The sequence below is a fragment of the Pleurodeles waltl genome, chromosome 8 (assembly GCF_031143425.1).
Source record: "Pleurodeles waltl isolate 20211129_DDA chromosome 8, aPleWal1.hap1.20221129, whole genome shotgun sequence".
Classification (NCBI taxonomy): Eukaryota; Metazoa; Chordata; class Amphibia; order Caudata; family Salamandridae; genus Pleurodeles; species Pleurodeles waltl.
The window spans coordinates 809619915-809632967 of record NC_090447.1 but is presented as its reverse complement, the minus strand read 5'-3'; the positions used below and the strand labels follow the sequence as shown (position 1 = coordinate 809632967).

General features: G+C 41.7%; 1 protein-coding gene across 2 annotated transcripts in view; it reads right to left on the bottom strand.

Annotated features, from left to right (window-relative positions):
• GGACT (gamma-glutamylamine cyclotransferase) overlaps positions 1 to 2275 on the bottom strand; it is a 355212-nt gene extending 352937 nt beyond the window's left edge. For both annotated transcript variants that reach the window (XM_069205069.1, XM_069205066.1), the window contains exon 1: positions 2169 to 2275. The gene's annotated coding sequence lies outside the window, so the exon portion shown is untranslated. The remainder of the gene's footprint in view (positions 1 to 2168) is intronic.
• Between the last annotated feature and the right edge of the window lie 10778 nt (positions 2276 to 13053).

Genomic DNA, 13053 nt, shown 5'->3' with positions numbered 1-13053 from the left:
GGTCACTTTATAAATGCCATCCTCATTCTTCCCAGTAGATTTTAGTTCAGAAAAACATCTTTCAGAGATCTCTGCCTTCCTTACAATAGCTAGAATTTCTTCTAGAGAAGAGTCGCCATTAACCCAAAGTCTTTCCTGAATGGATTGATTGTTGCAATGCATGACTACCTGATCTCTAATAAGTTCGTCATTAATTGTTCCAAATTTACAGTCAAGAGCCAGTTTCTTTAGGTCTGCAACATAGTCATCCACCTGCTCATTTTTTTCTTGTTTACTTTGGAAAAATGTATAACGGACAATTCCCATACAAACTTTTGGAGCAAAATATTTGTCAAGGTCTAGCATTGCGGAATTGAAAGCACACACATCTCCACTTACAGGGTTTTTGGACATCTTATTATATGTTTTTAGACCCATTGGGCCCAAAGAATGCAAAAGGATCCTCTTTTTCTGTTCTGCGGACATCTTGTTATCAACATCAATAGCACCTAAATAATTTAAAAAATAGTCCTTCCACTCCAGCCATTTGATGGGCGGTGAATTACCAATGGCCCAAAATACTTGTGGGGGAACAATGGTAAAATTGGCTTGCGCCATATCAGAGACCAAAGATAAGGCACAAGGAATAACTTAATGCGTTAATTAACAATCAAAAAAAAATATGTCCAACTTCTCCCTTCCCGGACCTGTTCACAATATATATATTACAGCCCTTAACGGTAGGATAAACCCTCTGTTACCTCCTTCTTACTTCAAAAAAAAAATTATATGGTCTTACTTCTTCCTTCCTTTTTTTTTCTTTTTTTTTTCCTAGGATTGAGTCCTTTGTGTCAGGAACACTCACGAAATCCCTCTTTAATACCTGGAAGGAATTATTATTCGCGTCTTTATAAGGACGCTCGAAGAAGTGCAGGCCGAAGTTAATGTCTCCGTCGCCTAGACAGTAGCGGAAGCAGCCTCCGTGCTCTGCATCTCCGTGAAGATGATTATTTAATAGCTAGCGTCTCCGTCTCCTAGGAGACGGTAGCAGAAACGGGGCCTCCAGCGTGTGCGTAGCAGGGAAAGTGCATGTGAAGCGCCGGGGTCAGTCTCCTCAGCGTTGCCAAGGATACGCTCGAGAGACGCAACGCGCGCTCCACCTTAACGGCCCTGACAGCGCTAGAACTGAAAAAAATGGTTAAAAAAAATGATAAATAAAATAAACTGAAGACACCAAAGTTCACCAATAGTCCCGCGACGGCGGATCAGGTCAGGAGGCACCACAGGCTCGGCACAGGAAACGGGTGCACAAGATCAGTTCTTTTTAACAGAAGATCATGCGAAGATTCGTTGAAATCAACAACCACATCGCCAAATTGAAGTGACGGCACATTGCAGACCTTTAGAGGATAACCAGGTTTATTTGACGTCAGAAGTACAAGGAACAGGTCCGTTGAGGGAAGATGCACAGGATCAACTGACTCCAGGAGATTCACGTACTAGAACGTGGAATCTTCCTAGGTCAGCATCCAAGAGCATTACATAAAAGAAGCAGAACACACTACACATGACGAAGAGGAGGCACACAAGGAGGCATATTCAGAAAGACAAAAAGAAAAGACAGTTGTGAAGAGGAAGGAAATGACATGCAACATATACAGATTTGGGATTATAGAAACATGATGAGAAAAAGAGTGCAAGTGGCGAACAGTGAAAAACAACAGAGGAAGGTAGTGTGAAGGAGTGGGAGTGATTAGGACACTCCGAAGACCACTACCCTGTCCACATTTTCACAGCCTAACAGTCTCAGAACTGAAACATTGTACGACCTAATTATTCATAACAAAATATGTATTATTCATTGATCTGATCCAGCTAACAGCAAGCACTAGCAACACCAACAGGTTTGGCTTGTTTTAGGAGAATGTTCTTTATGTTTTTATGGTGTATATGTCTGGATTTAGCAACAGAAAACTCACAAGATACAGAGGTACCTAAGTACAGCATGAATTACTCGCGGTAAAGTATCACTCGGAATGTCACAAATATGACAGAAGAATGTCATTTATATATACACACTGAAAACATTGAAACGTTACACTCAAGCAACCTAAAAACTCGGCAGCTACGCCTCTGACCGCAAACGAGTTTTTGTAGAAGTAGATAAGCAGTGTTCGTTATTGACCAACCTCGGCTGTAGACGAAATAAAACGGACGACACTGAGCCTCGGTATCTTTCCTCTCACTGCGCACTGAGTTCTGAGCCATTCAGAGGGTTCCTCCAACTCGTGTTCCGTGTAAACATGGAAGACGGACTTCGCCTCGCCTGGATTGGCTGTCTTATTTCGAATGAGCAGCGGCAACCTCGTACATCTTGTTTGAGAGGACTGTCTACTTCTTTGAAATGCGGTGCGCGACACAAGTGTTTTAGTAGAGACCCCGGGTGTTAAATGTCACGAAAATATGTGAAATGAGAACTCGAGTAGGAAAACCCAGTCTTTTAAATTGAGTACAATGTAGACTGCATTATTCAAACAGTCATAACCAACCAATCCGTTTATTTTTGTGCTCTTTTGGCAATTCACAATTTGTTTTACTTTTCCCTCAGGATACACCGTCAGATCTCAAGAGATTAATTGCGGTTTCTCTCCCTTTACCCATATGTAGTGGTTGAAGTGCATTAAAAAAAAACGTATGAGAACAAAACGCAGCTCCCAGCGGTACTAGTTGCCCCAAAAACCTTCTAGGGAGTGAATTTGTCATTCCTTCTTCACACCCTATATAAATTCGGCTTCCACAAGCAATTAATTCGTTTGGTTCAAGCCTCTTAGTATAAACCCTCTGGCGGCTACGTTACAAGCAACTACAGAGATACAAGGTGTGCCCTTTGGCCCTGATGAGCACAAGGGGTTGTTTTTTGGAAACAACATATTAATTTCCCTTACCACATCAACCACTTCCCTGCAAGCCCTCCAACCTGAACTCTCCACTTACGAAAACGTATCTGGCTACCGTATCAATCTTCACAAACCCTTTATCCTCAACCTTACTTTACCCTCCTCCGACGTGGAAGCTCTGGCCCTCTCAAGAACCTTTCAAATGGGTGAAAAAAGATATCACATATTTGGATATCAAACCTACCCCGGAAGTTTCCTACTTATATCAAGCCATATTTTCCCCCTTTGCTCTGCCAACTTAATGAAGACCTTAGGCGGTGGACACCCATGTACAGAGGCCGCCGCCGTAATTCTCAAGGGGAGGGTTGTGTGAGGGATGGGGACAGGAGGAAATAATTTTAACATTTTTTTTTTAAGTAGCTGTTCTCGTAGCCTGCCGGCTCGCTCCTCTGCTCTACTCCTGGTGTACCAAGATTCACTGGGACACCAGCACAGGCTCCCCAGCAATCCTGGTGCTGCTCTCATGCGAAACCTAGCATTAGAGCAGCACCAGGATTTGTCTGAGCAGCTTGTTCTGCCGCTCAGGCAGTGCATTGGAGCATGTGCAGTTTCTCCAACCTAGCTGTGTAGCACAGCCTTGTTGGAGAAACCTAAATGCGCATGTGTGTGGGGCCGGCATGAGACAGCTGGGCAAACACACATGCGCACTTAGAAGTACACACAGTCCACTCCCCCGCCCCTCCCCCACCCTCCTCCCGTGGCACAGCCCCACCCAGTCCCTTCATATGCTTCTGGCTGAATCTGGAGCTGAAAAATAAAACAATAATGAAATATTGTTATATTTTCCAGCTCCTGGTTTAGCCAAGGGGACGAAGCTCCTTTGCCATTGCGAAGGAGCCGCCCCAACCCATGTATCTTTCATGGCTAGGGAGACTTACCTTGATCAAAATGGTGGTCCTAACAAGGGTGCTTTACCTTTTTCAAGGCCTCCCAATAAAGATACCTAAGGAATTTTCTGCTGAGCTCTGCACGTTATTGATTCACCTCCTGTGGCAAAAGCAAAGAGCCCACCTCCCCAATAAACTCCTCAGACTCCAGAGTGAAGCTGGCGGACTCACTCTTCCGGCACTTTCAATTATATTATAAAGTGACACAACTACTTATAATTACAGAATGGACGCTTAAAGAGTCAGTTAAGTTCTGGCTTCACATGGATAGACCCATAGTTGGCAAATATATATGGGACCTCCTATGGAACCCTAAAACAGATAGGCCCCCGAACGTATACCTCGGCATGCCCAGCATGACCTTAAGGTGTTGGACATTGTCACAAAGACAACAGGCTGTACTAAGTTCCCCTCTGCCTACACCCATATACACTTCAATCCGGCTATAAATGGAGGGAGGGAGGCTACCTTATGATACCGGATCTGTTCTATGGCTGGGAGATGCTGACGTTTGCGAACTGTCAGCAAGACTATGGTCTTCCAAACACCAAACACTGTCATTATGCTCAAATGAAGCACTCAGTGGTCAATCTGAATATTTGCCTTGTGAACGCATGCAATACTGCTCCCTTTGAAATGTTTGTTAAATGAACTACGTGCATGAAAGGCAACATTTCTTTCCTATACGCTCACATACTCCAAACTGTTCCAGCTAAAATACCTTGACATGTTAGCTTCTGGGACGAGCACTTGACTACCCCGATCCCACACTCACACTGGCAACAACTATGGCGAATCACTCACTAGGACTTAAGGGCTCATTATAAAATTTGATATGACTGGTACCTCTACCCTACTAAACTGAAAAAGATTTTTCTGCCTATATCTGATCTCTGCTGGAGGGGCTATGGCCTTCTTGGAGACTTCCACCATATGTGGTGGGACTCTTTAACTATATGGCTCTTTTAGAGTGAAATCCTTGCACAAATTAAGGCAAAACTGGGAAATCCAATCCCCTTTATCTAAGGCACTACACTTTTGGGACTGAGAGATGACTCACTGCGTCACCAAACTTCTAGTGATCGCGCTCTCATGTGGCTTTGTTTGGGAGCTGCTAAGATGGCCATGGCAGCAAAATGGAAGATAGCAACAGCACAGTCTATGACACAATGGCATGCCAGACTATGGCAGAGTTTAACCCTGGAAAGGATGAGGGACATCCTTCAAGATCTAGACAAAGCTTTGAATACCGCTGAGGAGTCCTTGTTAATTATTTGTCGGAGGGACTCCTACTTACTGCATGCCCCACCTGTTCAAGTGCACTCCACCTGTTTCACACCTAGATGACCCTAAGTTCCGTTCTCCCTGCGCCCCAGCTACATATTGCAAGACCCACAGTCTATACCTTCTAACTCACACTCTTTGACAACATTACCACGTGTGAACAAAGTTCAATGTTCCCCTTTCACCTCTTTTAATTTTTGTATGTTTTGGTATGGGGAAGGAGTTCTTCTTGGCACTGTGACAATGTCAGATTTTGTGCAAATGTTCTTGAGAATTATATCTGTTTTGGAAACAAGGAATCTTGATTATATTGTCAGTGAACACTTCACTAGCACTATGGTGATGTATTGTTGACATCGAATAAATGCAATGCATAGGTCTGATGTTGAGCACAAACCAATAAAAACAGTTTGGAAAAAAAAGTATGAGAACTTTGATCCTGAATGCCATGGGGAAGGGTCAGTGAGCGTAGGGGTGAGGTCAGTGACTGTAGGGGCAGAGGCAAAGGTTTGGCTAAAAATAACAAAATATTCTGCAACTATTTTGTCAGGTTACTGCATACCCATCATAGAAAATAACACATGAAAAATAAATGCAAGTGAAACAAGCAGTGGGAAATACACTATGTCCCAAAATCCTATGCCCTCGTCCCAGTCACTAAACATGAGGTGATTACCTCTGCAGCCAAATAAGGCCAATATGCCCAATTGCGCTTGATGTAGTTGAAATGTAGTGTTGTCCCACAAGTCACAGAAGTTATCAATACGTGACACTATATGCATTATGTTAACCAAAGTACTAACCGTTTGAATATAGAAAGATGCCATGACAAATTATTTTAACTGTGCATTAGTTTAAACTAGTGTTAGAGACCCTGGCAGTATCACTTATAAAAAAAAAGTTTGCAAGATTTTATGCATATGATGTTGTAGTTTAGACCTTAGACTAACACATTTATTGAAATTATATTGAATTTCTAATGATTAATGATTAAAATGCATGTGCAAAATTAGAGAAATTCAGTTCTACGTTATATTAATTGAACTCCATTAATATAGTCTTTTTGTTTAAAATGAATGTAACCTGCATATTATTGAAGCATTATTAATGTTAAATTCATAAGTTTGCATAATAAAAGTGTGTATTTTAATACATATTAATTAAATGTATTGCTTTAATTAATATGCCTTTGCCTAAGTGAGGCCTATTAGTTTTGTATTTTGTGTTATAAGGAAATGTTGATTAATTTCCTTATAACGTGAGCTTTCTTTCAGACTTCGTTACCATGAGAAAACTAGCTTTGGCAATAGATCCTAGTGTTTAAACATAGAGAGAAAGTGTAACAGTGTCCTTGAGTTTGGAACTTCCTAGGTAAAAGGACTAATAATTTATACAAATGTTTCAATCCTATATGGAGATACATGGATAAATGAGTTTCCCATGACAGACCTGGGAATGGAGGTCGATGTTGCAACTTGGAGTCGTGTGATCGATTAATATTGGATGATGTTCCTTCAATATAATATGGACTGTCTCTCAGAGCGAATGAAATTGCTTTATGAACTTTAATTTACTGTTGGCCACTTGTACTTTGATCAAAGTTCCAGATGCCCTTCACCCAGAATCGTTGCTGATGAAGAATCCCTGAATGGTGAGCCCTTTGGAGAGGAAGTTTCCTTTCTTTGAGGTGCCTCACTGAGACTTAGGGATTTTATCCTTAACCCCTTCAGAAGACTGTTGATCAGGCTTCTGACATGCTGACGCTTTCCCTTTTTACCTATCTTTTGCCCACCTTAGTTAGTACCTTGATGCCTGAGATTACTTTTTTCAAAACTCTTTTTGCCCTTTTTGTCTTTTGCCTGCATGTGTTTCGCCCCACACATGCTAATCATTAAATTTGGCTATGGTAAGGTTTTTCACTTTGTTCAGCTGAGAACTACACCTTCAATGATTTGAAACTGAATGATGCTTGCTAAGCCTGAGCAACATTTACTTTCTATATCACAATTGATTCTATTCATGTTTTGTGTTTTTCTTATTGAATGCTTAGTTCTATTAATGTTGGTCCATCTGAATCTATTTTGTCGCCTTGGGCAACCCTTGGTGATTCTGTATCTGTATAATTTTCTCTTGAGAGTTATTTACATGTTTTGAGCTTGAGTATACAATGAATCCCCTACCTCTATTCCTGAATGGAGTTTTTCTTGTATGGCCAAATGGGTCATATTGTTTAACGTAAATGGTTTGTACTGAAATGAAGTTGTATGGTTCTACGACACCCTGTTGCAGAGTGTAAAAGTTCTTCGGCCTCGATGAGCATTAATTTCCAGTGAAGGATAAAAATGCTCCAGCAGATCTAGTAGCAGAGGTATGGTTTGTCCCACGACGGGGGAGAACCATTCATGTGTACTGTTAGGGTGATTGCGTTGACCTATGCGATTGCCAAGACCAAAAATTGCCCACCTCGAATTTTGTCCCATGGTCCATTCCGAAGACTGACGAGGTTCCAGCATCATGCCTACAAGTGACGGACATATGAGTATTAATAGGCTTTTGCACTTGCATTGCTTTTAGCCTGAAAGATTGGGGTGAAGTCTGATTTTGTTCATTGTTGTGTGCAGACATTGTACTCATTCGATTGTGGCACTTATTCCCAAAATATGTGAGCCATGGTTGTTGTTGTTGACGGGTCCGTCCTGGCCTAAGATCCCGGGATAACGCACAAGTGTAGAAGACACTTGGTTAATTTATTGTCTGCAGTGAGGTACTTGTCATAAGACGTTGTTGTCAGTGTAATTAGTTTCCCTTGAGTGAGTGTGAGTTGTGGTTGGTTGTAAGTAAATCATGAGGGCCCAGGGAGGATATGTATCAACTGGAGTGAGAATTGCTTTTCAAGTTTCCCTCATTGTGTAATTATGAAAGCTGCAGCAGGTAAGTGTATCTCCGTACACCTTTGACATATTTGAGTTCCTTTCCTGTAGTGCACAGACATGTTGTTTTTTTGCTCACAATATTTTGCATTTGAAGTGTGTGTGAGTGACTGTTGAGAGACTATTGTGAAGCGACTGCAGTTGCTGAAAGAAGTGAGTATGACGCAAATTTGTGCCTTGGTGGAAGAGGTCAGTTGGTGTGAAGCCACGTTGGTATTGTGGTGGGTACACTAGCACATCCAAGAGCTTGATTATAGTAAGATGCTGTTGCTTGCAACATTCAAACTGTTTATTTATTTATTATTTGGATATACTCATTACATCCTTGGAATATCAAGTTTGCAATACCCAATGCTTGTTAACTAATGCTTGTTGATTATGTTGATTGTATCCCACCTACTAAACGTGCTAACTAACTGCCAAAACACATGCACTTCACAATGTGATCTGTATCAGCAATTATCCTCCTTATGTGCCACAATCAGGAGGATAATTGCTCATTTCCTTAACAAGCAACCAACTGCCTTTCCACCTGTTCCAACTGTAACTGCCAAAGCATATGCTCTTAACAATGTGATCTGTATTGAACATGTGCCACAATCAGGAGGATAACTGTTCATTTCCTTAACAAGTAATGAACTGCCAAAAGGCACATGTGCATAGTTGCTTATTTAAGGATGCTTGTAAGTCTGAGGCCTTGTTTTGCTCCGTATCTATTGCTCTGCTCACCTGTTTCCAGTCAAGTCAAGTTCCTTGTCGTCCAGCCTGCCTCCAGTCGAGTTCGAGTGCAAGTCAAGTACCTTGTTCTCCAGCCTGCCTCCAGGCCAGTTCCAGTTTTCCCCGTTCTCCGACCAGCTTCCAGTCAAGTTCTAACATTTCTCGTCCTCCAGATAGCCTCCAGTCAAGTTCCAGTGATCCTCACCCTCCGGTTGGCTTCCTGTGGAGTACCGGCTTTTCTCTTCCATCTTCTGACGATGATCCTGTATTTTCTGTAAAAGAGAGAAAATAAGAAAGGTGACAAAACATAGTTTGGGTTCATCTGAAAAAAAGATTAATTGCTTGCTTAAATGAAACAAAACAGAGCTCTGTCTTTTAAATAGCTTATGACAACAAGAACTAGCGCAATTTTTTGTTTTGGAGGTAATCCAAGATACCGCTAAAGAGACATTAAGGAAAGATGTATTTCCTGTAACAAGCGCTCTCCTGAAAATAAGTTTTGAAATAGATCAAGTTTATCAAAACTATTATTGGCAAGAGATTACGCCAGAACACAAAGAAGCCCTTTGGTCAAGTTGAATGTTTTTGAGTTTGGACATTGTTTCAGAGACTCTGAAAGTATTGTAAAAAGAGGAAGAGACTTGTTCAGCCTTATAGAAATGTATGCACAATGTTTCAACAATTAACTGACCTTATGCAATGTACAATAGTTTATGCAAGTTCAATGTATTAATAAAGTAATTCTTTGCAGCCCAGAGTCCTAAAAAGCAAGAACCCAGTATTTTGAGAAATTAGAAGTCCTGGCGCCCAACACGTCACGCAATCCAGAGTCCAGCCGTCCGATTCTGCAGTCCACGAAGGAGAAGCTGGTATTTTCTCTTTTTCTCTTCCCAAAACCCCCTCCCCTTGAGGACTTGTGAGAGGGCAATGTACTCTTCATCGCTGTCACATTAGTCCTCACCGGGATTGGGGAATTGTCATTGCCCCATCGGAACACCTGGAACTAAGGTGAGTGGCTTAAACAGCACAGAAAGCCAAGCTACAACACTAAAGTTCCCTTGGGGGGGGGGAAGTCATCATGGATCACCGATCTGTAACTGATTCCTATCATTTAACCCCTACTGGGCAGTTGCTAGTTCTAGTACAAAATTTATAGGAGCAAGTCCTGAAATTACGAACTGAGAATCAAGAGCTCAGGGAGACCCTTACACGTTCCATAGCCTTCACAAAATGGAGGGATCCCTCAGGACCAAGGCCCATTATCAATCCCCCAAAATTTGGTACTCAACCCTCCACTTCCAATCCTGCTAATGCCTTCGACCAGAATCTACATATGACAGTGACCACTCTGACATCTGTGCCATTGGCCAACCCTGAAAAATTCACTGGGGATATTTCTCGCTTTGCTGTTTTCATGAGCCAATGCCAATTGCATATTTTGTGTAAACCGCAAATATTTACATCTGATGCTGCTAAGCTAGCTTTTATAGTTTCCTATCTTGGTGGTGTTGCCGCCAATCGGTCTATTTCACTTATTGAAGACAATGATCCCGTCCTATATAATATTGACACCTTTAAGGCAGCCCTAACGCAATTGTTTGCAAAACATGTTTTTATCCAGTCTTGTGATAACAAATTATTAAATTTACGACAAGGGTCCAAGAACCTCCTCACTTACTTTACTATTTTCAATCGGTTAATTACTGGGACTAGTGGCCTGAAGAAAATCATACCTCACTTTTTTACAGAGGCCTGGTGCATGATTTAAAGTATAGTTTGTCTCATATCGTTGAATTGCCAGAGGATTGCGCTGAATGTATTAATTTAGTAGTGATACTAGATCATTGGTTAGGAGAAAGAAAATCTGAACGTACTCGGAGTGAACTCAGGGGGGGTGTTTTAAAAACAGATAAAAAAAATCAAAGAAAAAGCACCAGAACCAGAACTCATGCAAATTGGGGGAGTTAGAGGTCCTTTATCTATTGAAGAGAAGGAACGGTGCCGTAAGGCCAATCTGTGCCTATATTGTGGTAAATACAGACACTTTGCATGAGACTGCACAGTTAAACCCACAAAGAAAAAAGCTGTTGCTTGTTTGTGTAATCCCGAACTGCAGCAGGAAAACTAATTCTGTTGGAGAGAACTGAGATCGCTTCTCCGAGAGGGTCCCTTTACCAGCTCTCCCAATACCTGACTGATGTCCTAAACTGTGTACTTAGACACCTAACCATTAGAGTAGCCCTCATTCTATCCCCTCAGAATAGACAAAGTCTGTCAGTGCTCATAGACTCAGGTGCTAGAGGTAACTTCCTTGATCTGGCCCTAGCATCCAAGCTGGGAGTGTCACTTGTTACCAAGGCAGTACCTAAACCAGTTAGGGCAGTTGCTGGCTCAGCCTTATCCCCTGGCCTTATTCGGTTTCACACTAATCCATTAACCATACTATGTGACAAAGCTCATACCGAAGATACAACCTTTGACTTAATTGATACCCCCACCGTTGGTGTTATTTTTGGTATTGCCTGGCTGGAATGCCATAATCCTAAAATTGATTGGATTTCTCGAACAGTCACCTTGGACTCCCCCCTTCTGCATGACCACGTATTATCAAGAAGCCCGCTGTCCTGTGGCACCTCTGCTTTGTGCTGCAAACAATGACCCTTCTCCCAATGTTCTACCAGAAGTATATCAGGATTTACAAGACGTCTTTGACCGAGTCAAAGCAACTCAGTTGCCACCACCTAGGGTTTATGATTGTTGGTTAGACCTAGTTCCTGGAGCAGTCCTATCTTGCAGTAGAATATATGTATTAAAGATACCTGAGAATCAATATCTGCACAAGTATTTGGATACGTTGTTGGATTTGGGGTTTATAAGACATTCTACTTCTCCCATTTCGTTGCCTCTTTTCTTCATGACAAAAAAATCCGGAGATTTGCGGGCTTGTATTTATTAGAGAATGGTTAAAAAAGCAACCATCAAAAATCGTTACCCCTTGCCTTTGATACCGGTCCTGTTAGATCAAGTCCCGGGGTCCACCATTTACACCGTTAGACTTGCACGGTGCATATCACCTGATCAGAGTCAAGGCAGGAAACAAATGGAAGAGCACCTTTCAGATAAAGTTTGGTTTGTTCGAATACACTGTGATGTCCTTTGGACTTTACAACGCCCTGGCAGCATTCCAATACTTTATCAATGATGGAATGCTTGAGTTCCTAGATGTCTGCGCTGTCATCTATTTAGATGACATCTTGATAGTCTCTAAAAACAGGCAGGAACACACTCAGCACATTAGGGCCATTCTGCAACATCTACATGAACGCTCCCTGTATGTCAAATTAGAAAAAAGTAAATTTAACACTGACTCAGTAGAGTTCCTTGAATATCACTTATCACCCAGTGACATTACTGTGGACCCCAAAAAGGTAGACACTATTCTTTCATGGCCAATCCCTAAATCTGTTAAGGATGTCTAAAAGATTCTTGCTTTCGCCAATTTTTATAGGTGCTTTATCCCACAATTCTCACAAATAGTGGTCCCTATAACCACCTTATTAAAGAAGAAACAACCCTTTATCTGGTCTCGAACAGTGGAACAGGCCTTCACGACTCTCAAAAGAAGTTTCACCTCTGCTCCCATTTTATGCCACACAAATCCTGAGCAGCTATTTTATTTTGAAGCTGATGCTTCTCAATTTGCTATGGGAAGTGTGTTATCGCGAAAAGATCCATAAACAGGACATCTCCATGCTCTAGCTTTTTATTCTAAAAACCTCATAACAGCTGAACAAAATAATACCATTCCTGAAAGAGAACCATTTGCTATTAAAACAGCATTTACTGAGTGACAACATCATTTGGTGGGAGCAAAGCACACTGTCACCATCTACACTGACCATAACAATTTGCAATTCTTTAGTTCAGTTAAGCTTCACTTCTTCAGCAATTTAGATTTTTTAAATCACATACAGACCAGGGACCAAACAACTTCAGTCAGATATCTTGTCACCTATAGGGCACCCAGAGGATGCTAGTAGCTGTAACCCTCCCAGTATAATACCTGCCGACAAAGTGCTAGCGCTATCCATAATAGATACCTTCCTTGGATAATGTCAAGACGTCATCTCATGACCTCCCTCCAAACAGAGGCTCAGAAAATCATATAATATGATCAAACAGGACAATTACTTACATGCAGGGAAATTGTACATTCCAAAGCAGCAATTGTAGTATCAAGTACTAGTCTGGAGTCATGGTTACGCTCTGGCTGGACACCCAGGTATGCAAAAGACTTTA